Genomic DNA, 27,575 nt, shown 5'->3' with positions numbered 1-27,575 from the left:
AGTTGAGTTCTGGGTAACGAGTGATTAGGGGTGGTGGCAAGATTCCAACTAGGTGGAGGAGAAAGCAGTCAAAAGGAAGTAAATTACTGGATTCATATGGAAGGGCTGAATTTCTGAGCTCATCAGCTTCTTTGCTGGAATTTTCTCAGCATCCGAATCTTAAGTGAAGCCCTCATTGCCATTGTTGGGAGCAACATTCAGTTTTTGCCATGCTCTCATCAGCGGTCATTGCTATTCCCAGATCATTAGGAAGAGGAACAAGCACAGTAAGGAATGTGAAAGAGGGCTGGAGGGAAAAGTTGCTGCTGAATAAATCCATACTGGGGTGAACACAGCGCTGAGACAGAACGTCATTCAGCAGAAAGGTTTATCACTACGAACCGGCATGTTGCAGTTGAACTGGGGTTTTCTAAAGAGAGCTGCACCCACAGACAGCTGACTGATGAGTTCACAGGATAAAAGACTGTTCAGGAGTTCATCCACGAAAAGACTCTTTACAGGCTCCACTTTCTCACGGTCCCCCTCTGGAAGGAGTTACTGTGCTTGTAAGAGTTCCACAGCCCATGCCTGTCCTCCCATTGTTTCAAGTTAAGGGAACATCAGCTGGTTTTTCTGTTTTGAGCAGGGGCCACGATGGAGGGCTAATTGCTTCTGTTCAGCTAAATGTCTGTTTTATGGGGCCAGGCTATTGCAGGCACCCAGCTGGACAATGGGACAGCGGCCTGAGCCTGTGATCTCCCTCAGACAGTGGGCATTTAGGTCACTTCTGAGGGAGCTGGCAAGAAAACTCCTTGTTTCTTTTTCCGCACAATAAATAAAACCCCCGAAAGATAATTGGGTAATTCAGAGTGGATAATGATTATCCATGGTTTGGGAGGAATGCCTTTCTGACAAAGACTCCTCTGCATCTGTAGTACAAACTGATTTTACAGGAAACTTGCTATCAGCCAGAGGAAGCAAGATTCCCAGAGGAAATCTGTGAGGTGTGGAGCATTTCTTAATGCTAGATGCACACAAGGATACATTAAAGTTATTCCTAGGAAGCCACATTACATCCTTGCTAAAGAAAACATGAACATTTCTACCCCTTGGTAAGATCAAGGTACAGAAACACATATTCCTAAAAGAATGCCTTTTTTGGGGGGTTTGGGATTTTGTTTTGAGGCCAGTGCCAGGTTCTGTAAGAGGCAGGTCTCTGAGCCTGCTAGAATCATGCTTTATTGCCTCTGTGGCAAAAAACTGAATCCTAATAAATTTTAATCAGCCAGTTGATTCTGCAGCACCAAGACACAGAGCTTATTCCAGCTGCTCTTCCTTTCTTGGTTACTCAGATGATTGAACACCATGATTGAACACAGAATTTCAGGGATGCTGAGGGGCAGAGATGACATAGCATGTGCAGGGCGTTTCTTAATGCTGGTGTATTTGAATGATGAAAATTGAAGTAGGCCTCTGGATGTTCACTGGCATCCTGTAATAGGTTCTTCACATAAAGTCAACCTAAGCAGGCCTGGATATTGACTTGGAACTCAGCTTCATTCATTACTCATAGGTGAGGGTGTAAAAACGCTTTTCCAAACAGAGATGGCTTGCCTTGTGGATGACTTGCATGGTCTCCCTAAATTTCAAGGCTTGTAGATTTCTCCTATTCCCAGGTCATACTTGAATTCCAAATATTCCTGCCTTTCTTTTTCAATCCAAAATATCTGGACTAATGAAGGCATTCAGAAAAAATGTGCTTTATCTAACTTGCAACAAAGATACTATTTTCAGGAAACACCATGAATTTTACAGATTAATCTAAAATGGCAAAATTCAAGCACAACATGTCTAGTGGGCCTAAGTAATAACTACAAAAAAGAAAATTAAAAACAGAAAAAAAGCCATATGTGACTTTTGTCCTGTATTATGCCTGTGGCTTAATTACAGAGCTGCATTGTGTGCTTAACTAAAAAGCAATAAAGGCACTGCAACAAGTACCAGTAATGAGTCAGCATCACCCCCTGGAGATCAGCTTTGTTTCTGGAGTCTTTCTGGTGGAAGCACCTTTAATTCCTTAGGTTCACCTTTCCCTCCAGTGGCTCCTATCCAAATACGAACTACCAAAGGGTGAGGACCGGTAACAAGGAAGATCACAATCAAATCCTACCAGTTCAGCAGCGAGGATCCAGCAGGCAGAGGGTGAGCTGGATGAGGAGGTGTGAGCTCAGAGATGCCTTGTCCTCACAGGAGATTTGGAAGCTGAGAATGGTCCCCCATGGGATGAAGGCACAGGGCGCAAAAAGGAGAAGCATGAAAGCACATGGTGAAAAAGTGCAGAATAGGGGTGATGCAGAGAAGCTGAAAGCTGTGTTTAAGAAGTTCTTTGTGAACACAGAGTGCTGCAGGAAGCAGCAAAGCTTATCAGAGATCTTTGCATTGCCTACAGTATCAAATGCTGTGTTCACAGGGAGACCAGACAAACAAATTGGCAGGATACATGTCAATAGAGTCTAGACTGAAAAAGGTCTCCTGAGAAATTAATTTCCAAATCTTTAATCTAACACATTTTATATATTTTTATCTACAATAGTGCAGTTTTTCACACATCCCTACTTCAAGAAAAATGCAGTTAAGCACTGCTGAAAACAAAGAAAAGGAATTAATGTGTTCTTTTCTTTATACAGCTTCACATTTTCCCAAATGCAACTTGAAGCCTCATCCAGGGAAATATTTACATATGTGCTTGTATCATTCTGACTGCCCCCACATTCCCTGTACACACTGGAGCCCATCTGATGCTTTAAACTAGGTGTTGAAATGCCCTACTGAACCAAAGCCACTAATTCAGATTTTCTTTAAGGTGGAAAACAAAGAGATATCTCCCTCCTGGAAGCCTCAAGGGTTGGCAAGAAAGAAGATGATGTGGGAAACCTTGTGCCCCCCTTCTCCCAGGTGACATCAAGAGCACTGCCAAACAAACCACGTCAGAGGTACTGCAGAAGTGGTTTTTTCCTAAGACATGCAAACTTCAATCCTTAGGTCTCTTCAGGAAAAAAACCCCAGTTCGTCTGAATGCAACAGAGAACAGGTATTGCAGATTGTTTTGAAATGTGCAGACTGTGTAAGCTCATGGACATTCTTCTGTATGTTCTACTCACAAAGCTGTCACTGTGTGCACATTAGAAGAAGAAGAAGTGGAAAAAGCACAGCCCCTGAAGAGATCATTAGTATTTCCTTCTTCCCAATACGGCTCTTTCTTTAGTTCCTTTTCCTGTTCCCAGAGAAGCATATCAGATTGTTCTGAACAGGATGCCTCGTCTGTGACTTATGCACAGGACACCCACCAGTGCAGAGTATCTGTTGATCAGGCCAATGCTGAAATCACTGTGATTTTATGCCATGATAAAACACACCACAGTGGCAGAGCACACAGGCACTTATTTCCTGTTGCAGACAAACATCCCTTGAGCTCTCCCCACCACATCTGGGGAACCTGTCTTACCCTATTGCTTTTTTTGTTGCTTTTCAAGATATTTCTCTGAAGGAACAAGAACAAATCAATTACAAACTTGCTGGGAAAAAAGACACAAGTTTTAGATGTTAACCTCCAATTATCAGTGACTGAAAGGGCAAAGGACCCTGCTACAGTGCCACACTCAATATTCCTCACAGGTGAGCTCTTCCTACAGCCCTCGCTTTTCTTTGTCAACTCTTTCCTGACAGCAGTTAGAAGTTTTTTAGTTTTACCTCTAAGATTTTTCTGCATTTAGTGTTTTCATCTGTCCATCCCCTCTCTGCTAGAGAGAAATGAACCCTCACCTCTGATGTTAAATTAGACAGTCCTTCCTGCGATTCTTGGAAAATCACCTTTATGGTTCTTTGAGGGAAGCACTTTTTTCTTCAGGATGTCTTTAATGTGGCCAGATTGTTCTTTCATTGCAACATAGAATCCTTACTAAAAAGCAACGGTTTGTTTGGAACATTATGCAAAGGAAAGCACATTAAAATACCTCAAATAATGGCTCATCAAAGACTTGAAATTGCCCAGTCCTCTTTCTGGTGATATTCTGGAGTCTTTTCCATAAGTGGTATGTTCCTGAAAGGTAAACGTGAGGTAGTTAATAGGATCCTACCAGCAGCGAGCACCTCTGAGAGTTTACTGCCCTTTTGGAATTTATATTTTTAGTTTGTCATTCCCCAAATAGTCACAGCTCTTTACTCTCTGTGCTTTAGTTTCCTGATGCCTCACTTCCACACCACTGTTCTCTTTGAGCTGTCCGTGTCTGAAGGTGGTGGAAGTGAGAGCCAGGAGCACCCACTCTGCCTCAAAGAGAGGGTTTTCTGGTGGTGAAATACTGGTTTAAACATAGCCAAAGCCTGTGTCTGTTTCATTATTGCATTTAAGGTGAAGAGTTCTTACAAAAGCTGTTTTTGCTATCCCTGTGAATTTGAAGCAATCGTGGTGTTTTGCTGGTTTCTGCTGTGTAATTTCAATACGCAACAATCTCTCCAAGTTGAATAATTTGGAATCCACGCACGCTTTGCAGTTTCCAAGATAATTTGATCTGAACAGCAGTTTCATGTAAATGTTTTGGCAGCAGTGAAAATACCCTCAACATTACTACTTGCAGCTTGAAACACCAATAATGATTTTATATGCTGGCAATGAAAGAGCTTGATAGGCAGGTTAAAATCATTAATTCCACTCTCTGAAACTGATATTTTCTCACTGAAAGGTTTGAAAACAAATCTACTTTCAACAGGTTATTTCTGTATTAATGTGATACCAGCAACATCTGTGCAGCTCCCTCTCTTCTCCTGTGGGCAAGCACTGCTAGGGGAGCTGGAAGGAACACAGCTCTTGCTTGCTTCACCCCACAGCTGTGGGGAAAACGTGGGATATGATGTTTGAAGTGTTGGATAATTGGAGGAAGTGGATGGAGAATGATAACAACAGCAATAGGGAAGTTTCTCAAGCGATTTGAGAAGGTTGCCTGGTGCAGGCTGGATGTTTGATTATCTGTGCACTGGATACCCACTTCTCCCTACTTGAATAATACATGGGAACCAAGGATTGTTTACTTTAAAATGAGAAATGACCATGTTCTGAAAATAAAACCTGCAAGTTTCAACTCTGCCACCTCTAGGAAAGCCCAGTGGGAGGGATAGGATTGCTAGAACTAGGGGAGGCCTCCTTTTCCTTATTTGTTATCATTTAACAGAATCTGAAGGCATCTTCCTTTGCAGAGAGCAGGAAATCATTCCTGTGCAGCTCCAGGGCCACACAGAGGTTATGGTACCTATTTCACTCGTGGTGTTAAACAACAGAGGGTTTCAGAACTGTAGTGGGATTGTACCAAGTCACCAAACCTTGGCCAAGAGAAAACAGAAGAGCATATGCGCAGTGGAGGGTTTCTGACTTAGTAATGGATGAAAACACAAAGCTCTTTAGGTGCCTTCTCCCTCCAGTGTTCTCAAATACCACTAGTCATGTTCCACTACTGGAGAGATTTCTCAGGGTTACATTTGGAAGCATGTGGTCGGCAGAGAAAAAATCCCAGCCAAAATGTTTTCTGAAACCTGAACGTTATGAATCCATGTTATGCTCTCAGCCTTTGCTCTAAGTCTGCTTGGAATTCGGAACCTGAAGTCTTATGGCAATAAACTGCAGTATCCCACTGAGCAGGACTAGTGCACGTGTTGCATACACACTAACAAACACAGCCTTGTGTCTGCATGTCACTGGGAAATGAAAAGGATGTGATTAAGCACGTTATCTGTCTATAATGGCTGCACGGGGGACACAGACTGTAGCTGCCACTTCAGAATGAGGCAGCCCAAGCAGTGTCAAGACCTGTGAGGTGTTTGCCTTCTGTAGAGGGAAATGTGATGTCTCTGACTTCAGCAGCAAAGTTCTCAAGGACCTTTGTGTTCTGTCCAAGATGCACTGATATTCCCCATACATGGAAGCAAGTGTTTTACCAGAACAAGCATCATTTTTGCTAATCAGAGAATATGTAATCACCTAAGCGACTTGTAGCGATATTTATGAAATGTGAATCTTGGACTTATTTTGCACAGATCATCTTATTTTTCTATTCAAAGCTGCTTGTTATGCAGACTCTGAGAACTGTTAAATATCACATGACATTCAAAAACCAGAACTTTCCAAAGCCCCTTTTTATTGCTTTTTTCCCCCCCTCTTTGGCTAAACCTATTCTGGGTTAATATTCTTTTCAAAGTTAACCTTTTGTGATCAGTGCTTTTAATGCAGCTGTTCAAGTCAGCTGAGGAAGATGTTACGAAATCTTCTCTCCCATTGCTGCCTGACCAAGGATGTTTCAATGGGAACATGGTCCTTTTGATCTGATTTATTTGAGAGTTCTTCTTGTGCAGCTTGTATCTCAGCAGAAAACCTAACAATCTGTTTGCTCTTACTGGGAAAAAAGAGATTGTTGCCCTGCCAACATAATTACATTGGTGAGTTAGGGAATAACGAGTGAGAACAGATGAAATATTTAGATATAAATAGTCTGTTTTCATGTGCTGTGATTGTCACTAATAAGGCAGGGACGTGTGGTTTGTGGTTCAGGGACAGGATGAGGAACCAGGACATCTGGATTCCTTTCCTAGCTTTACCACAGTGTATTGAAGAAGCCATCAAACCTCTTTGTGCCCCATCAGTTGGAAGTAGATAATAATGCTCTGGGGATTAATTCTTTACTGCTGTCATCTTCAGATGTTTAGGAGGGAAGAGCAATACAAGTGTACAGTTTTTGCACACTAGAATTCGGTCCAACTAAAACTTTAAATCCAGATACCTAAAAAGTTTGTGAAAAATTTTCTCCTATCCTGAGTAATTTGACCCAGTTGCAATGAGAGAAAAACAAGAGGAAGACTAAAACCAGTACAGAGTGTTTGAACACAATCCTGAAAGTATGTGATCTTAAGTTTTCTAGGCAAGTTTTTTGGGTTTTACCCTCTTTACACTTCCAATAAGGAGTTGCCAATGATGTCCTTGACTGAAATGTGCTCATTTGTTCAAATCCTAAAAACTACTTAGGCCTTAACTTGTGAGGCTTTATAATTTAAAAAGGGCCTACAGCGGCCACCTACACAAGGGATGTGTTTCCCCCAGCCAATGTGTATTTTGTTCACTGCAGCTGTAAATAATAGATCATTAAACCACAGATTAAAAGCATGTAATTGCTATAAAAGTAATTAAAGATGAAATTAATTCTACCTAGGAGTAAATAAGTGCATTTGGCATGTAAATCATAGTGAAAAAGAGGTTTGGTTTAACATGCATATGGTAGTGGAGAGTCTCAAAAGCAGAGTTGCTTCTTCAGCTGAGGATGGGAAAAAAGAAACTGTGCTAGGGAGTTGAAAGCCTTGAGTTTAAGTCACTTGGGATGAGCATTATATTATTTTAAGGTTTCTAGTACTTCTTTAAATTTCCAATTTACTCAAAATGGGAGTCTGTAGTGCACTAGTGCTGTTTTACCTGGGTGTCAGATGGCTCTATCTACACTGGAAAGCTAAACAGGAGCAGATCCACAGCTGGTAGTGGGGACCCCACATCCATTCTGTACATGTGGCTGAATTTTCCAGTCTGGCCCCATGTCTTAACTGGCTGGAGCACAGGAATTATCCTCCTGGAGCACCTTTCTGATGTTGGTTTAATCCAAAACCCCAGTTCCTATGCTCCTACCTGAGGTGCAAGGAAAAGCATGGTAAGTGGGAGAAATCAGGAAATTTGCTTCAGAAGTGCCCTTCTGATCTGACCTAAAATGCCAGCCTACCTTCAGCCTATTTGTACTGTTATCCCTGAAAAAGGGCAGCACAAGGGCTTGATTTGCACCTGGAATCCAGCTGGCCAAATTTCCTGTTGCTTTCATGGAGGCGTTGCTCTAAATCACTACAGTGGGACACTGCTGAAGCAGCAGCTGGAATATTTATCCTGCAGTATAATTTCAGATTTCTTTGAAAAAAGGCTTAAGGCTACGTGTAAGAGAAATTTGCTTCAGTTTGTTGATTTTATCTCATTGGAGACCATTTTTGGGAACACTGCAATATTGGCACAGGAGGTACAATTACAAGGAGAATTAGCTCTTCATCATCACTCTAAGTTAATTCTGTGTGTTCCATGATGCTGAGGGAAAAGCCACCTTCCTGATGCACAATAAATGCTCCAGGAATCTCTAGTGATTCATTTATTTCCCAACTGACTTGTACATTAAAGCACAGAATACAAGCCTATGGTTAATCATGCCTTTCCCCTTTTCTACACCCAGTCCTTGCTTTCACCAGGAAAAATGTGTGTACATGGCCTGTCAGGAAATCCTTAGCATGGCCTGCCTGGGTCTCCAATAAGGAGATGTAGGGAGCAGCATCCCAGGCCTACTGCTGAGATCCCCCATCTACCTCCACAACCCTAGAAAATGCACTCAGAGAGACAGGGAATAGGTACCAGCAGGCTCATATTCTTTTCCGTAAAAACTGCACTTACAATGATTCACATCACACTAATGTTCCTAAAAAGACATCCCAAATCAACACTCACACATACACATAAGCTCTAGCTGTGCATCTATGTATGCAAGGCCATGTAAATAACTATCTTTATGTGGTGAGACAAAGCAACCTCAACTACCAAAAGATTTAACAACACAAATTCTTTTCCTACGGCATAAATCCCACTAGCAGTAATTTCATCTCGAAATGGAAAGCACAGCATTGCATTATTTGAGCACAAAGGCCAAATTTCCCTGGTTGCCAGTTAGACCCCAAGCTCATACAAACACAGCAGGAGAAACCTAAAATGATTTTGTTTCCTAGTGGCGCTAATTCCATTGCTGGAGAAAATGTAATCATATTTATATTGACATTATAATGGTAACTTTGCAGGCCAGACTCCATCCTGTCTGTTAGGCCAGAGAGAACTGAAGCACCAGCAGAGAACTAAGGAATGCCTCTTCCTTGGTGGCAGTGTGCCTGAACCCCAGCTAGTCATTTCAGGAGTAAAAGTTAATTCTGTGAAGAAGATAGGTATGATTTAATTGTGTCTCAACTACAAAACCTCTCCATTTTGCACTGATCACAGCATCCTCTGACAAATCCCACATGAACTTTCCAATATGCAGGTTGAGCTTTTGTCCTGCATTGCTGCAGAAATTGGAAACTCCACATAAACCTGGAAATGCTCAGAGCAGACCCTGCACCCTGGAGATGCCCTGCTGCTGCAAACAGTGCTTTTAATGCCACTGGCTCTGGGAGGCTGCTGGGATCACACACAGCAGATCCAGGCTGGAGCCTGGAACCAGGGGACTTGTGGCTTGCCTTGCTTATTTATCAACCTCAGCTGCCCCTCTATTATAAGGGAGGCCCTTAAGGAAAATCAAAAGCTCTTTCCTGAAATTCAAGGAGGTGGGAACTGCAGTGATTCATTGGTGATACATTATTAATCCATGGTGGCATTCTTAGGTATTTATCCTGGTTATTTTAATTTAATATGTTACAGTAGATGTGCCAGCCTATCCTATTGTTTTCTCAAGGCGCTGTGTCAGTGTCAGATGTCACTAGTTCTGAAGTCTGGATCACATTTTCATTCATTACTTCTCTTGCACAAATGACACCACTGCCCACAAGAGAAGCAGCACTGAGGGAGGGTGTTTCAATTCAGGGCTGAATGATTTCTTTTTCCTTATATAATTCATAAAGAACTCTAGAGTTGGAACTGAACTAAATTAAGCAATTAGAAGACAGAGAGAGCTAAACAATTTATAATTTTCAAAACTTAGATTTTGGTTGAGAATAACATTCCAGGACAAGCAGAACACATTGATTTTTTAACAGGTTAAAAAAAATAACTAAGCACAAAAACCCACCCCCTTATTGTTTGTGTCTGCTGAGCCTAATTTTCTTTGTCTTTTCCTTCCATAGTCATATAGCAAGACAAAAGCCATTGTTACCATATCTGTAATTAGGATACCAGCAGATGGAATAGCTAATCATGCCCCAGCTAACCACTGTGCGTATTGCTGGGGAAGTCAGCCAAGGTAGATTCATTTTTCCTAATTTAACCATATAAAAAACCAGCACCTGGTTTAACCTCCCATCCCACCTTCCTCTACCTTCAGTGGGGAGGGAGAGGAACAGACAGACAAGGCTGGGCTGTGGGTGGAATCACTCGCTCCTCCACCACCGGGAAGGGAAGTGCTGGTCTTTCTGAAACTCAGTTTTCTCTGTTAAACTGAAATGTTGTCCTTTCTTACCACACACAGGAGTCAGGAAGATGACAACCAGACATGAGGGCAGCCAGGGGCTCACAGGAGCCACTGACAGCCTGTGCACTTCTTGACCTCCCCATCCTCCGCTGCTGGATGGAGCCGAGAGAGGTTGTCAGTGTTCACATTCCAAGCCTGGGGCACAAATCAGGCTGAGCTTGGTTTTTTTTCCATTTTCATCAATACTAAAAATATGTCCTGTACACAGTGGTACTTCTGGCACTCACCACACAAAGGCCTGTGCAGGCACCACATTTTTATACATGCTTCATGGCAGCCTACAGATTTCACAAGATTACATTGGCTTAAGCAGGAGGGATTTTATGGGCCTTACCAATGTTACCTGAGGAAATACAGCTCCCAAATGGTGATTTAGGTTTTTTTCCCCAAAAATACAGTTGTAAGGGCAAGGCTGATGTATGTGAGCACCAGAACAAAGTTTCTTAAAGGACACTTGAACCATTTTAGTTAGGAAGCTTTCAACGGCCTTGTTCTTACGTTTTACTTCTGCAACGTGGTTAGTACTTTGTTCCAGTTTTTTAAGGACAATAATACCAAAGATGTCATTCTGAAAGCAACAGAACTGAATTGCCAGAAAACTCTGCAACTGAAATCACATTTACTTGGTCTTAGTTTGTTTTGGTTAGTTGGTTTTCACTTGGGCAGGTTTAGGAGGTCAGTTTTACTATATAATACACATGGAGAGTTGATAATAGATGGAAAAGAAATGTGATTGCATTTATTTTAGTTAAAAAGCACCAATGGCAGGGAGTAACTCTTAAGTATGAACAAGAAGTTACTGGCACTGTTAAATTCTAAAATTACTACATGAAATCTAATAGGAAGCCAGTATATGGAAGCACTCAAGTTGAGTATTATGGGTCACCTCTAACTTCATTTGGAATTATTTATCTGCTTGCAAATTTAATTAGATCCATACTGTGCAAAAATATAACACACAAGTTGGAAATGTATCTATTAATTTGAACACAAGATATCCCAAATCATGCCACTTGGAGAAAAAACCCTGCAGACTACTTTAATATATTTTTCCCTTTTTTTGCACTCCTTGCCAGAGCTGATTCCGCAGTGCAAGGAAGAGCATTTTTGCATGGATCCTGCCCTGTCCAGAGTACTGGAAATGTCACAGTAGCACAATCATAGAGTCCCACTTCCTTTAGTGGAGGAGATTGGAACAAACATCTGTGCATTTGGATGATCATCTAAATTAAAGTGAGTGTGGCAGAGACCTCCTTTAGCAATTTTAGCAATCTCCCTGTCACTAAAGGAAATGAGGGTGTAATTTTATACGTCCGATTACAGAAGGGCTGTTCAGCAGCCAAACAGCAGGTCCAATGTAAAAGGCAAATCAGATGTATCTCACATCTGTAGACTGTTTTTGTTGCACCTCAGCACTTCAGTACTGTATCACACAGAAAGCCTTGTTCCTCAACCAGAGAATTCCTAATCTGTTTACGTGACACAGGAAAGAAAAAGCAGATAGCTTTTTTAAAGTCTCATTCGTTCCAAAATAGTCATCATCTGAAGCAGAAAATGTCCTTTTCTTCTTGTTCACTTGATTTTTTTTTGGTCATATTACCTGGTGTGCTATCTCACTCTTTCAAGGAGTGCAACATCACCAAGATATATAGTTTAAGATTACACAGGAAAAGATGAATTGTTAAACTATTATATAGGTGCTTCAGGCTTTGTCTGAGCTGGGATGGACCATTCCTTCCTTCTTCCTGAGCACTGATTTCTTTACAAAGGTTTGCTGGGACAAAAATTCACCTTCTATCAAGTCTGTATCAGGTTCACACACTTTGTCACCTGTTTCCCTACTCCAAGCTGCTACATAAATATTGAATACTGCACATGAACTGTTTATTGGGATGCTCCTTGTGGAAATATACAGGTTTGATTTAGTTGGCTGTTAGAAAGGCAAACAGGAATAATGGAGAATGGCTTCAGATCAGCCATCTCACAGCAAACTCTCATCATATAAAACCTGAGCTGTTCATAAAATTCTTACTTTTTGACCTCGGCCACCTTAGAAAATAATTTTGCGAGGACAGAGGGCCAAATAACCAAAAGGACTGTGGCTGGTCAAGATCTCCTTCCAAGGAGCCACACGGTAGCCATACAAAACCCCATCTGCTGTGTCCCTGCTCAGCTTTCCAAGGTACCCGCCCTCCAAAGGTATAAATCAGGTGGCCCAATTACTTCAGGAGAGCTGAGTCACATTGTGCCAATGACTCTGCAAATATTTGGGAGTATTTATGAGGTGCTAACTCTTGTCTCTCTGTGTTCAGCTTAGCCTGGATTCAGCTGAGATACCCAAAGTCAAGTACTTAGTGGTTAAGCCTGATTTTGCATACACGGAATGCACACAAGCGTCCTGGATTTGTATCCAAAATCCATATTTGACATCTACCCATCCAACTCACCCCTGCAGGACACTGCTGAGTCATTTCCCACTGGTCAGAGCCACGCCAAATCTCTGTACATAAAATCTAAGTGCACAAAGCAGGCAGGAGAGTAACAGTGTGGTCACTCTGCACAAATGGCCATGGCTACAATAACTAAAGCCAAAGGGAATTAGGTCTTACAACTCTAAATGTTGAGCTAAGAATTAATTTATGTTTCTCTGGAAGAGCTCAATGAGGCACAAAAATGTTCAGGAATGTTTAATCCTAAAGGGAATGAGATTTATCAAAGCAATTCGAAAGGGTAATATGTTCACCTCTGGTTGTACAGGCAAAGAAAAGGCAAAAAAGTCCAAGGCATTAAGAACTTAAAAGCTATTTTTCATTCTGCCAAGCTGTTTTTCATGTTGCTCTCATTGCATCAAGTTTGATGCTACAGTGCAAGGCAAATCTGGTTCTGGCAAGCAATTACTAACTTGTGATAAGCATTAGGTTTACATTTAAATATCAAAGCAAACATATATAAACCATTTTGAGTACATACATATCCTCTGCTTTATGTCTTGCCCTTGAGTTTATATCCCCTCATCACTGTGTTTCCCTCTTACATTCTCAGGGAGTCCAGGGACAACTGGAATCTATATTGAAAAGAAAATGTAGTTAATTTAATGTATAATAATTCATAGTGGGCTAGAGACTTCAGGCAGAAATTGTATCTCTTGGTCAGTAGGTGAGGCCAGAGGAACTACAGGATCTGCTACTGTCACACTCACTGGAGGGACACTGAAGCACTGAAGTTTTTGAATACTCATTGTGCTGTTTTTCTCCCCTCTGACAACAGCCAAATGATCAAACCATTAACAATACACTTGTACTTAAACAAAATTCCCATTTATCTGACAAATCCCAAAGCTACAGCTGCCCATAATTAAAAGTGATATTCGGAGATCACTGTGCAATGAGAAGGTGGAAGGACAGCAACTTTTTCATTTCAGGGTAGATTCCACCTACTCTTCCCAGAAGTGAGCTTGGTCCATGGCTAAGCAATCCACAGGTCATCACTATGACCTGAAATCTTTGCTCATGACTGAACTCCACCTGGGATCCACTTGGGCAGGTTTTTATGCTTCAATAAATCTGGCCCTTTACTTCTGTTCAGTCTAACCTTTTCCACTGGATAAAAATGAAGGCATCATTTTGAAAACCTGTATTGAAAACTCAATTTTCCCAAGCATTTTATAAAGAGTTTAAGAGCACAGATTTCAGCTCAGGCTTGAAATAAAACTCTCAAGACTTTGGTTTGAATAAAACTCAGTGTACTGTAAGGTGAAGTACTGAAAGCATCCTTCATTTCATGTCTTAGGAGAGACTGCCAGAGATTATTTCTGCACAGTGAATTTCACAGGTTAGGAGCTATTTATTCATCTCCACTCACATGTAACAGGTTCTTCTAAAGTCACAGGTATAAACAAGCAAACTGATGGCAGAGTTACAATCATTTTGCAAATGATATTAAATGTGTGCCTGTTAAAAAGTATCTGAGCCTGTTCTATGTGTAGAAAATCACTAGGGAAAAAAAGAGAAGAACATCTGACAGCTTGAAGAAACCAAGATCATCTCCCTCAGTTCCTAATCAATAAATAAAGCAACACCTTTGGAGATCACCTGCCACACGCATTTAGGCAGGCTAAAAACTGTACATCTGTCTGGATTTACAGAAGACTTGCTGCAAAACTTCCAGTTACTTCCAGTCCACTCCTACCAGTTCTCCTGGATGCTCAGCACATGCAGAAATCTCATCCTGACCCTTGAGTTTCCTTTAAATTGAGATGTTTGTTTGTTATTTTTTTTAATTGCAAATCCTAAGATGGAAGTGTGGAGAATTACTTTTCCTTTTCAAGTACCTGAAGAGTTTTAGGTTTGGTTTCTTAGAAGTATCCTTTTTCTAGTCCAGAAGATTGTTTTTTGATGGTCTGAAGTGCACTATTGGTTTTACATGCTCTTATACGCTGGTCTAACTTAAAACCAGTCTAACCGTTTTGTTACAAATGGTTTTAGTTTCCAAGTAAACCAAGTGGCAAAGCAATTCAAAACATATTGAATTCATTTAATATATTAATAACCACAACTGGCTCCAAATCAAAAAGAATTACTCTAGACTTAGAGAGTTTTATTTCTGACAGTTCTTACTTTTAAAATAAAGTAAAACATATTGGATATATTCACTTACTTTAAAATAGCAAATCAGTAACACAGGGATTAACATTTTCCTTTTTTTCCTCATGTCCAAGACATTTCTTTATACAGAAGAAAATGCTTGACTTCTCTTCAATGAAAAAAATAATCCTGTAAATGCACTTTTCATGTTCCAATGGCAGCAACTTTGTTGAACTTTTACATTCTGCAATCAGGTAAATCAGATTTCCTAGTGAAGATCTAAAGCTGTAAATACAATTTATCTTCACTTCACTGGGGATACGGGCAATTCCTGTCTTGGAACCAGATCTTGTGCATGAACAGCTCCACCCAGAGCAGCACATCCAGCCATCACCATTACACAGCTTGTGGGAGCATGAGATGCCTTTTTACATCCTTTTTTCCCTGTTATATTAAAGATGTCCCACAGTGACAAGCACAACCTTCGAGCTCTGATCTCCCAGCGTTAATAGAGGGCACTTTGCAACTGATGCCACCAGCAGGGTGATGCAGAACAGCACATGGGGCACTTTTTGCAACAGTGGCTCTGCAAACAACATCTGCTGAGCTGGAGGCCAGGGCAGCCCTCCTGCCTGGGTGAAGGCAGCAATGCAGAACAAGCCAAGTCAGCTTCTGGGCACTTGTTACCATCTCAGCTGGAAAACTGCTGCAGGGAAGGTACCAAACTCCAGGTCATAGCGGCTGTGAGGTATCTGCACCCCCACTGCCAAGGACCCGGGCTCCTGGCATGGCTTGCCAGGTGGGATGGAGCAGCTCCACCACTCACTGCCATTTCAAGAGCCCCTGCTGCATCCCACCTGGCAAACCATGCCACGAGCATGCCAGCGCTTGTTGGCACTGGGTCACCAAGGTCCCGTTTCTGTGACCTTGGCATGGAGGGACACAGCACCCTTCCCATGTGGCATCTGCATTGATATTATTTGGTCTTGGAGATGCCAGCAAGGAGTCAGGTGGGATAATTTCTAGTAGTAACTATGTTGGGAGGTTGGCCAGCAGAATTCTGCAATGGTGCCCTTGCCAGACCTCCATGTTATCCCAACCGACCCCCACTTTATCCTGGCATTTGCTGCAGTTGCACACCACACCTCCAGGACTTGACCCACACGGAGGCTGCTCCCACAACTCGTCCCTATGACTTTCCCTGCAATGTGAATGATTTAATGTTAATGCTATCCTCTTCAGAACGGGTCATGGAGATTGGGGCATAAGAGGTCATTACTGTTTAAACACTTTTGTTTTGCCTTTCTTCTCAGAAACTTTAAATCATGAGCTTCCTTATACAGAATGCCCAAACGGACAGCTTTAGGATGTGTGAGAAAGACACAACTAATTTAGTGCAAAAGATAAGACATTTCCTTGGGGAAGCACTAACACCAGGCCTATTACCCCTCAGTGTCATTTCAGATTAGTGTTCTACAGAGAAAGGGATTCTAAATCTTTTTAATTGAGAAATATTTGTCTTTTCCTTACTATTATAAATTTCTGCCCAGAGGTTAAAGAGCTCTTAAATTATATCTGAATTACATCCAATTTCTGGACAGTTTATCAAAAAAAGGAGGATACAGTTTGTCTCTTGCTTTGTTAATTCATGTCAGACCACAGAAAGGAGAAATATATTCCCTCAGTGACCCAAATGAAACACTTACATTAAAAGATGATTAGAAATACAAAGCCCAGACATCTCTAACATGACAAGATTTGCAGCCCTCACCAACACATCCACATATAGGAATACATGCCATAATTATGCAAAGTGGAAAGATAATTATCCAAACACAGTGGTGGAAATAACAATCAAGAGAAGAACTTTACTCCTTTTCTCTCTCCCTTTCTTCTGGCTGAAAGTTGGAGAAACTTCAAAACCAATTAATTTAATCCATGTACGTTGTGACTCATAAGTCACAAAATTACCTCAAGAAAAGAAGAAAATGCAAATATCCTTTTACCTTTAGCATGTCCTGAGCAGGAACATTCAAAACTGTGATCTGGACTTGGTTAGACCTTGATCCATGGCCTTGGAGCAGCCCCTTTTTGTCCCAGAAGTGAAAGGTGTGATTTGAAGCAAAGTCCTGGCTTTGAGTGGTGTGGCCACTAACCCGGGAGCCTCCTGGAAGGCACAGCTCCCTTTGGTGTAGACTGCCTGCTGGAAGATAGGAAAAGCATCACCCAGAGATAGTTAATTATCTATTTAGATGTTCTTTTAGGTACAAGGGTGCCTGGCTATCTGTTCTAGAGCTCTAAACACAAAGGCACCGCAATTTGGGGGGCAGCATATTTAAGAAAGCACCCTGCAGGTGAATGGTAGAGACTGGTTTGCCACAGTCTTTGGGCAGCTGCACAGCCCACAGAACATTTGTGTGTTAGGGTGGTTTGGGGTTTTTTGTCCTTGAAAATCCTTCCAAACAACTGTATTCTTTCCACTTCTCTGCTTGTATAATGGTTGTGTTTCCTCGGATCTGTACTGAAGAAAAAATATTTTCCTTTTCTAATTCAATCCTCAGCCCTTGTTTTCCCAACCTCTAGCTCTCAAGAAATGTGATTTCTTAAGAAAAAAAAAAAGTCTAATTAAGCCATTTATCAAACTTTTCCAAGTGGGTAGAGTGACAAATTAGCCCTATCTTCCACCAACAATCTGATGGATGGGAAGATAAAGATGCAGAGGCTGTTGTTTTAGCTGGAAGCTCTCCACTATATCAATTGTTTGGCCCCAAGCCAAAAGACCCTAAGAGTTGACAAGGACTAATGATGGGTCCATAAAGTTTATGCAGCGTGAGGCCTGACATCAAAGGAATGCAGCCTTATTAGCAATATCTCTATGCCTTCTCCTTGGAAAAAAAATACTCATTTGATTTTTCAAAAGATTTTACTTGATCATTCTACTCTTTCAGTAAATGAAAATTAAAACTGTACATAAATTTTTACAATACTATACAGCTGACGAGTTCTGCTCTTCCCTACAAATATGAAGTGATTGTTATTACTTTTAAGTAACATCCACCAAGAGAAGCTAAGACATGTAGACTGCCAATAAATTTCCCTGGGAGTCTCTCCTTTTACCACCATTTGCTTGGGAATACTTATACTCTTCCCAAGTATTAATTCTTGGTGGTTTTAGGATACAGGGTTAGGGCCAAGATGGATATTGGGCCTGACACTTGTCTTATGTGACAGCATTACCTTCACTCTTTGTAACTTACATCTTTCTCCCTTCTCCCAGTGTTTTTATTTTAATATGCACAATTTTGACATGAAATGGAAACCCTGTGTAAAAGGTGGAATGCAATTACTACCTGACTGGAAAGAAGAAAGAGAGGATGTAACAGCCAGGATGACTTCTAAGAAAAATAAAATCAACAACCAACCAAAAAAAACCTGTCTTGATATCTTTGTTTGACAAAACAAGCCATTTTTGCAGATACTATATGTTACTCTGGACTAGAAGTAAAATCTGTATATTTTTTACTGGAAAACTATTCAAAGACTACTCTTGATGTCCCATTTTTTACAACCTTTTTTTTCTCTTGTGGAAATAGGACAGTATTCAACTTGCTGGCACAATGAGAAACTTTGGTATCACTTTATCAAATCCAACTGCAGTAGTCCTGCATATTCATATATCTGAAGAACTTGATTTATCTTTTCAACACAACATTTTTACAGGATGGAATTAAAACCAATACTGCAATGAAATGATGACAGCACTGCAAGTCAGTGCAAAGCCACATTCAGCACATCCTACAGTATTTTACCTTCACTTTCCAGTCTGGATTTAATAGCATGTGTGGAAGGAGCACCGTGCAGAACTGGGGATGTCATCCATCTTCACACTTCCTGTGTCCCAATAAACTGCCCTGTATTATCCCTCCTCTATTGCTCCCTATCCATCACCAATTACTCTGAGTGAATGAGCGGCTTTGCACTCCTGCCGCTTTTTCTCTCTCGTTGCTTTTCCAAAGGGGATGTGCCACTGCATCTGCCACGCTGCTTTTGACCCTGGGGACATCAAGGCAATTTACTTCCCACTGGGAGATCCATAAGCTCTGATGCTTTCTGGGGAAATACAAAAAAGCTTGGAGTCTGTGAGGTCCAACATAAACAATCATGGAAAGAACAAAAGAGAACTTTTAAATACTAAAACCTTACCTGGCAATGTCAAAACCAGGAATTAAAATTCTGGTTGAAAATACTGTAATAATTCAATTTTTTTCTTCTCTGTGATGCATTTAAGATCTCTAAGATCCTAATGTACTTTCTTAGCTGCTTATTGATAGTGGGCTGCTTAGGAACCATATTCTCTCTATGACATCCCCTTGCAACACTTGGGATGAAACTCTAAATAAAGAAAATGCACTGGCTGAAGTTTTCTACTTAGAATTGTATTTTTTTTTTCAATAAAAATGAAGTGCAAGTATTATGGCACTATGCAATTAAGACTTCAAATGTCATTGCTTCTAACTTAGGAAGGGGACTCCTTGAACAAAGAAGCTTGAATGCAAATTGGCTGGAAATAAAATGAAATAAAAAAAAAAGATCAGTGTTGAAGTTGCCAATGAACCAAATTGTTTGCTTACTTATAACTAGCAGCATGGTCATTGGCTGGCTGCCCTGGCATACTGCAAATGTGCCTGGGCAGACTGTGAAATAAGATTATTTAGAAGATATATTTATTAGTTAAGATTTATTCCTTGCCTCAAGAGACAGGTAAAACAACAACTCTCTCAGTCACTCGGCTTGGTTGGGGGGTAGTGGCTACAACTCAATCCTATTTAGCCTTTCTTCAGTAAAATAAAGGATTTTCCTTTTCTTTAAACATGGCTCCAATTACTGAATACAGCGAACTCGTTCAGAATTACAAGCTTCAGATTTTACAAAGGTTCCTGAATTTCTCACACATTTTAGCAAACAAAGTTAAGAAATTTTGTTCTGTAATTTACAATTTATGACACGATTCAATGAAAAACCTTAAAAAGGTTAGCTACATTATAAATAATAAAAATAAACTTACTCCACCCTGCACTTGTCTTTTATTTGCCAGATAATCAGTTTGTTTTACTTCCTTAACACAACTTTAGAAAATACAGCAAGTCTCTACATGTACAATTCCCACCCAGAAGCACAAACTTCATCAGCCAACACCAAGTTAAAATATAAACTCACCTTTCATTTCTGTTTTAAGGTATTGTATAATTCAGGTAGAGCTGAGGGATACTCACACAATTTGCCGTTAAAATGTTGCCCAATAGATTCTGTGGTAAATAAATCTGGTAGAAGGAAAGCGAAAAGTAGACAAGCAAACCACCACACTGCTACTACAGCTACAAAGGGAAGTGCACAGGTTTACAGATCAGTAGGAATTTGTGCTTTTCCATCATGCCTGCGAAACTGAAGTGGAAAGACGGCAAATGAAGCAGAGTGCAGAGATACTGCTCAGCTATGGCAATGGAAATGCACATTCCAGCCATCAAAGGGATCTGGTTTGCACTTGTCTTGATTTTTTCTTCTTCTAAATCATATTATGTCTTTTTTCAACTCTATTTTATTCTCTTGCACTGGGAACAGCTTCTGGTTTTAAGATGACTTTCATATGAGTATTAAGAGAGAGATTTTGCTCACTAAATGATACATGAAGAGAATAATGATTTCTGATCTGTATGTCCTATTTTAGCTATTTCCACTATCAGGAAGCGATGGGTTGACCTACTTGTGTGTTACAAAAATAGCCAAGGATCTTTAAGCAAAATCAATGCCATTGAGTGGAATGGAAATGGAGAGGTGCAATGTGCTCACAGCCTGAGCCCTTTGGTGCCCATCCCAGCACTGCTGTCAGAGCACACCCTCTGTGTGTGCAGCCCAACACAACCTGGGCATTGCTGAAAATCTCAAGAACTTCTTTTTAAAAAGTGTCATTCAAGTTCTAGGCTGAAGAACTCTGCTGAGGATTTTGGTGGGCATCACTCTGTAGGCTTGAAGATCCAGACTGGAGGCAGCAGATCTGGACCCCCAGGGACCCTGTGTGCTTTCTACCAGAAAAGCCTGATTTTATACCATTCCTTCAGCCAACAGAGGTTTTGGTGCTTGCTTTATTTACAACTTGAATCTTGGTGGTGCCAGTCATTTCTGCAATGCTGATAACATGCACAGATTCTTTTACTGTTTCTATCATCATAACCATTGACAGAATTCTATGATTAAATTTGTTGTACCTCCTTTATTTTGCACTGTTTGCTGTTAGCCCTGGGATGAATATCAGACACTCTGCAGGGAACTGGACTTTCTGTGCCACTATGACGCAGTTCACTATCAGAATGCTCAACTGAGTCTCAAAGCCTTTACAGAGCATAGTAACTTCACTAGATGGCAGTGGAGAGAAATATTACTTTATATCAATATATTTTTTAATAGGAGAGGGAAACATCCCAGCAAGTCCTGCAGTTTGTTAGTGCTGTGTTAACACTACATCACAAGACAGCAATTCTCTCACCCACACAAAAGTCCAGGGGGTCCTGCCCAGCTAAATCCCCAGCACTAATGCAGAGGGGCAGGGAGCAACGTGCACTCCTCTTCGAAGGGTTTTCTTCTCATAAGCTCAACTGTACCACCATCTTTGCTGAACTCCCAGGATGAGTCAAGTTCCAAGAAGAAAAATTTTTCAAACTTTCCTGAGAAGTCAGAGACACCGTCCTTCAAAGAATCTTACCACTGATGCCATAAACATGATGAAGAAAATGAGTGAAGAGTAAGAATGAGAAAGCAAATGGTTCAAGGAGTTTTGTGAGTACTCTGCATTCAATAAAATCCTTTTCATTCACAAGAACTCCTTACAAATACATGTTTCTTGGGAGAACTTTATGTCCCTTACAGATAACTCAAGAAACAAAAGCATAATTTTTCAGACATCTGACAAAACTCCAAGATGAAATACTTGAAGCAGCAAGTTCTGTAACTTCTAAGGTTCAAAACCTTCAAAAATTCTGTCTTTTGAATACAGAGAACTGATGCCTGCCAGTCTTTGGAAATTGATACACCTGAACAAAACTGAAGAACCAATATGGAGTGGATGATTTCAGCCAAGTGCATTACTTCAATTAAGAGATTATCAGTAAACTTCTCTAGGAACCCTAGAGATGTCTGGCTTTATTTAGAATGTTCAGAAAACACAAACTATCATTTAGTACAATAAGGAGATGGAAAAAAGTTTGGTCTCTTCCAGCATAAGATGTCAAGAAAGATTTTCTACAGCTTGTTTCTTGCTGTGGGAGAAATATTAAAAAAACCCAATTCACTGCCTAAATCACACTTCTCTAAACTATTCTTGCCTTTATCTTAACAATGTCCAAGACTTTCCCCTCAGAGAGCAATACATTGTCCTCTGGCATCTCAGCTGCTCCCTCACCAAACTGTTTGCAATAGCAAGCAGAGATTCAGGATATTGAAAGTGCTGACAAAAAACAAACCCAGTTGTGTTGCAAGTGACTTCTTGACTTATGCCTGCTAAGCACAATTCAAAGGCTTGAACTGTTAAAGGCATAATTCTCTCGATTTATTTTTGTGTAAATATGAGCAGATGAGAAACAATTCTTTATGGCATTTCAATCTGTGAGACTCTCCTTGCTTCTCCTTCTGACTGGCCATTGAGAAACAGAAATATCTGGAGGTGCAAAGCCCCGGGGTTTCGTTAGTGACACAGGGAACTGGATTCTCTGTATCTCACACACAATACACGAGGCTGTCAGATAAAGAACAACTTGTTGCCTAAACCAGCCTGATCAAAAATAAATGCCTGCCTCCCAAGCATCAAGAGATGGAGATTTCTAGGAAAAAACCTAATTTCAGACTGGTGGATTCCCCTAGACGTAGATACTGTAAATAAACACTATCATTCGATGTATTAGTGGAACTAAATACATTCAGTAGAAACACAAAAGACCAACCTGACAGAACAGTGATGCCACTTGTGTTCACTCCAACCCCAGTCACAGGGAAGTAATTTTCTTTTATCATTAACATTAGAGAGCTTCATGTTGGATGCCCTGGATGACACCAATATGCCATGAGACAGTCAGGTACCCTGGAAAGAAGCCAGAAGTCCTCTCCAACAGCCTACATAATGACAAAACAGCCCTTTTAGTTTATTTATTGCACTCATTCAGTTCCTCTTTTTAAACTCTTTAATTTCACCTTACACAAAAAGCTCTCAACTGCAGAGTAAAGAGAACTGTTACACCACGTCCTTCCCACTTTCTCTCAAGCACACTCACAAATCACAGCACTGTGGATTTGCCTGGAAGCTGTGCCATCATGTTAGTTTTAATTAAGTAGCCTTAAAGTAAGTGGCCAAGCAATATTGATTCATGTGGGTCTCACTGCACTAAGTCATCACAGTGTCCGAAGGCATTGCTGATGTGAATATAATACCCTGGGGCTTGGCCTGCCCACATTCATGCCAAATGAAGATTAAGAGTGAAAAGAAAATACTCACTGAGCTATTTTCTCCTCTATAATGTGCACCTGACTGAATACAGAGCAGAATTCCTTCCTTTTCAAAACTGTACAAGTATTTCCTAGTCTGTTGAGTTTGCATTTCATAGCTGTGCACAGCAATTGAAGTTTGTACTACCACAAAAAACGTCGTGACCTGCGTTTCCTGAAGTTTAGAAGGAGGACTTGGCTGATGGATACTGGTTAAGTCTCACCATAAGCTGCACAATGCACTGCTTGCAACGAGGACTGGAAATTGCTGTATGATAGTGATGGCAATACAGCATTACAATAAGAGGTTCTCTTCCTTATCAACTTCAAAATATAACTGTGTAGCAATCAATTAAATGCGTTATTAGGTTGACTGGCACTTGCATATCAATATCTAAATGAAATTGATCTAACTGGGAGGAACTTTCTCTGATTTTCTAGGACTTCAAGCCTGTTTCTCTCTTCTCTAAAGGGAAGCAAGGGATTAATTGTCCCATGTCTACAGGTGATTTTTTTGCCACAGCCTGCCTAATTAGCTGACATGGGCCATGAAGACTATAATTTATTTTAAAGCTCTCAGTTATCACCTGATAGGTGCACAAGCTATTTTTATCCCCCACCAGGCCACCCCAAAGACTGCTGAAGTCTGAAGCTCTAATTTAAAATTACTGCATACTTTTACAGCAAATTATACTATGCCTTGATGGGGTCCTGCAGCTTAAATAACAGTGAAACAGAGCTGAAGACAGAGTGCCAATTTACAAACTAAACTCAGGTTTTATACATCAGTAAATCCATGACCAAAGTGGATTACAACATAAAACCCTGACAAACAAGTAGTTACAACATAAGCAGTGAAATAAGGCAGTATTTTTGTTAACAATCCCAAATCAGTTCTCTCCTAGAAACATATTTCATCTCAGCCTCTCTTTCCTGCTCAGATTTGTATTACCTTTTCTAGCTAATGTTTAAAAAGAAGTTAATTTGAGTTACGGATGTATAAAGCTTATTTAGATTTTTTGCTACCCCTTTCTTTCACCAGCCATGAAAATCTGCAGTGCTGTGCTGCTTGCTACAGGTTGTAGATGTGAGTTTTCAGCTTGTACAGTCACACTCTTCATGTTTACTACACAAAACAGTTGTAACAGTATGTGGGAATGAAAAGCCCTAATTTTTGTGGAATCGAATGAATTGTGTAAATTTTACTTCTGAATTGCTTTGGAAACTTGAAATTGTCACATAATTAAGAAAGCCATTCAGATGTCTTTCCAGTCTTTCATTTTCTGGCTTTGATGCATTTGCCACTGGGGTTTTCACAGAATATTCAGCTTTCCATATGGTTTCATTTACATTTCTAACGTGAGAGACGCAGTTTGCCATCGTGTGGAGCTTGGGTCTCAATTGCAGGTCACATCTAACGAGGGGACATCTAGAAAATGAAAAATTCCTAGCACCTCTGTGGTTAGCCCTGCTGAATAATTCCTGCAGTAGCTGAATTTTGCTGTACAGATGTTGGTAATTTGCTATTGAAAACCACCAGTATCAAACTGTCAGAGTCAAGAAATGGCTTTAATTATTTCCTCCCTGGAGCAGTAATGGCCATTACTTGAGCACTGCCAAAGCTGGAATGTGTTTGTGTGGGTGATTTCTTAGCACATGGAGTGCAGGCAGCTTTACCTGCACTTGCCAGCCCTTTGCTCCCTCCTTCTGGAAGGAGATTGCTTCAGTCAGGGCCAGATCATCTGGAGACCACCTCCACGAGCTTTCCTCCTTTTCCCTGGCCACCAAAGACTAACATTGTTTTTCTGCTTCATTGAGTCATGAAAATAGAAGATAAATCACACAGAAAGTCCTTGGAACTAAGGATAAGAGGAAAAATCTTCTCTAGAAGAGAGTAATTAAACAAAAATATCAGAAGCTACAGGAAATTTGATGAGAAATTGTACTGAGAAAGAAGGTGAGGTCAGCAGGGCTACTGAGGGAGTCTCCTCCTCACTCTGCATAAACACTGCCTGGGCTCTCCCTTCCTCCAGCAATGGGCACAAATAAAACCACAGTCAAAACCACACAGCTTAAAAAAATACATTAAAATTCAGGAGCAGGTAAAAATATTTTTACCATTTTATAGCAATTTCAACATTATTCTCTCTCCTTCATCAAACAGATCCAAACCCCAGAAAAATTAAAAACTGATGTTAATGTGAACATTTCCACAGGAGCCTGCAAGAGGCTTTGGCTTGTGCTTCCAAAGAACTAAAACTCCTCCAAAGTAACTCCTGGGCTAGGACTTTCTATTCCTCATTCCCATGCTGTATCGATTTGGGAAGACAATCTAACCTCTGCACCTCCGAAAGCTGTCCTGTCTCTGAAGTGGGATAAGGCTCCTCTCTCTACGTAATTTTAAGGACAGAGAAATGCTGAAGCAAAGTTTTGCTAAAGTCTGGAGAAATTTGTCTCCTGGAAGGACAGAGGACACTGAGGGTGTTCCTGCAATATCCATGTGCTTGGCCAGCAGTGAGCTGCTGTTCCTTTGAAGTGCTCACTTTGGGTACTTGTGCACGTGGAGCCAGGGTGTGTTTTCCCACATGCAGTAACCTTTCCTTCTGCTGACTGTACGGCCCAGTCCAACGCCAGAAGTGTGGCATTGATGCTCTCTGGGTTGCTCCCGAAGGAAGAAGCAAAACATGGCTTATAAAAAACAAGGAACACAATAAGGAAAACCAGTCTAACAAAATGTATTGGAAATACTTGCCAGCCTAAAAACCTTTAAGTCATTAAGAGCTTACTTCTAAGTCATGCAGCACGTTTACTATTAATTTATCTAATGTTTTCAAGGACTAGGAAGGAAGAGGTCAAAGAATGTTTTAACTACACCTGGATTTTCCTAGAATTTTTAAAATTTCCTTTCTTTTTAGGTCAGCAATAAAATTTAAAAATATTGAAAAGACAAAAAGAACAGAGAAACAATTAGAAAAATGGGATTTCTTCACACCCCAGTGAAGTCAAGACTTCCAGGTTTTGTCGAGCTTGAGAGGCATTAAGGTATTTTTTCAACCAAACTTGTGCAGTGAATACTTCTGTGAGGTGATCACTTCTAATTGCTGCTGATGGTATCACACCACAGCAGAGACACCCAACACCACCTGTCAGCAGCAAAGGCTGACTGATTATTAATGAAAGAGATTCTAATACTGCTGAATAGAGGCTGATGATCAATAGGTATTAAAGTTCTGCTGCTCGCCCTCCACGACAGCCAAGGGCATAAATAATAATGAGTTCTGAAATGCTCCCCGGTGTCTCTGCACGGGCTGTTCTGATTGCAACAGGCACTTCTTTTGTGTGGCACATCTTAACCATGAAATTGATACCTACAGACAGAGTTTGGTGTCATCACCATCCAGCTCACAGCTGAAACTATTTTGGAGTTTTGTTAAAAATGACAAGATTTGATGAATAGAGATTAATGATTAAAAGGCTTCAGCCTTTCTAAGTCCTCACACAATGTGATGGCAAATAAGTCTTCAAAGAGATTTATTTTTGTTCCTAGCAGCTGGATATCTAGAGCCTGCCGTTCCTGAGGGAGTCCCAGAGACCCACTTGATGATGGGAGTGTTTCACAGCTGTAAGAGACTTGGATTGTTAAACAATGACTCGAGCTGTAACATATTTTAGTGACTAGACTCTGCAAGCCCTGAGGTCTCTAATTGCCTGCAGGCAGCCTGCTTATCACTGCAAACCTGGAGCTCCCATTTTGTAACATGAGGCAGTGAAAGCCTGTCTTGAACATGGAATTCAATTACAAGGAAATGATTCCAGAAAAAAACCCCACCAACAACACACCTTTACACCCCATTTTTCTGCTGTCAGAGGGGCAGGTGGGCCGGGGGCTCATTGACATCAGTAAAATGGATCCTTGTTATCACTTAAACAGGAAAGCTGGTGTGAAAATTAACTGTTTTCCTTACCTAAAGACAACACTTATTTACAAGGCAATTATTCAATTACAAACACTTCCATTTTGAATTTGAATGGAAATTAAACTTGGACAATGCCAGAGGAACATTTGGGAAGACACAACGACAGAAGTATAGCTTTTGTAAAGTGCTTTATAAGCCATGTGCACATTTAAAAATCACTTTGAAACTCTCATCAAAGATTTAATTACGGGCTCTGTACTGATCTGTATCACCAGGCC

At 40.7% G+C, this 27,575-nt stretch overlaps 1 long non-coding RNA gene across 3 annotated transcripts in view; it reads right to left on the bottom strand.

Moving 5' to 3' along the window:
* LOC125325719 overlaps nucleotides 1-27,575 on the bottom strand; it is a 63,336-nt gene that overhangs the window by 13,115 nt on the left and 22,646 nt on the right. For 2 of the 3 annotated variants that reach the window (XR_007203497.1, XR_007203499.1), the window contains 5 exons: nucleotides 22,843-23,011; nucleotides 18,661-18,961; nucleotides 16,858-17,054; nucleotides 3,993-4,078; nucleotides 2,150-2,241 (listed from right to left, as the gene is read on the bottom strand). This is a non-coding gene — a long non-coding RNA (uncharacterized LOC125325719). Of the gene's footprint in view, nucleotides 1-2,149; nucleotides 2,242-3,992; nucleotides 4,079-13,238; nucleotides 13,333-14,924; nucleotides 15,096-16,857; nucleotides 17,055-18,660; nucleotides 18,962-22,842; nucleotides 23,012-27,575 lie in introns of all 3 variants that reach the window. The other variant, XR_007203498.1, reaches the window with a different exon arrangement.

The sequence above is a fragment of the Corvus hawaiiensis genome, chromosome 5, assembly GCF_020740725.1.
Source record: "Corvus hawaiiensis isolate bCorHaw1 chromosome 5, bCorHaw1.pri.cur, whole genome shotgun sequence".
Classification (NCBI taxonomy): Eukaryota; Metazoa; Chordata; class Aves; order Passeriformes; family Corvidae; genus Corvus; species Corvus hawaiiensis.
This window is presented reverse-complemented; position numbering and strand designations above follow the sequence as displayed.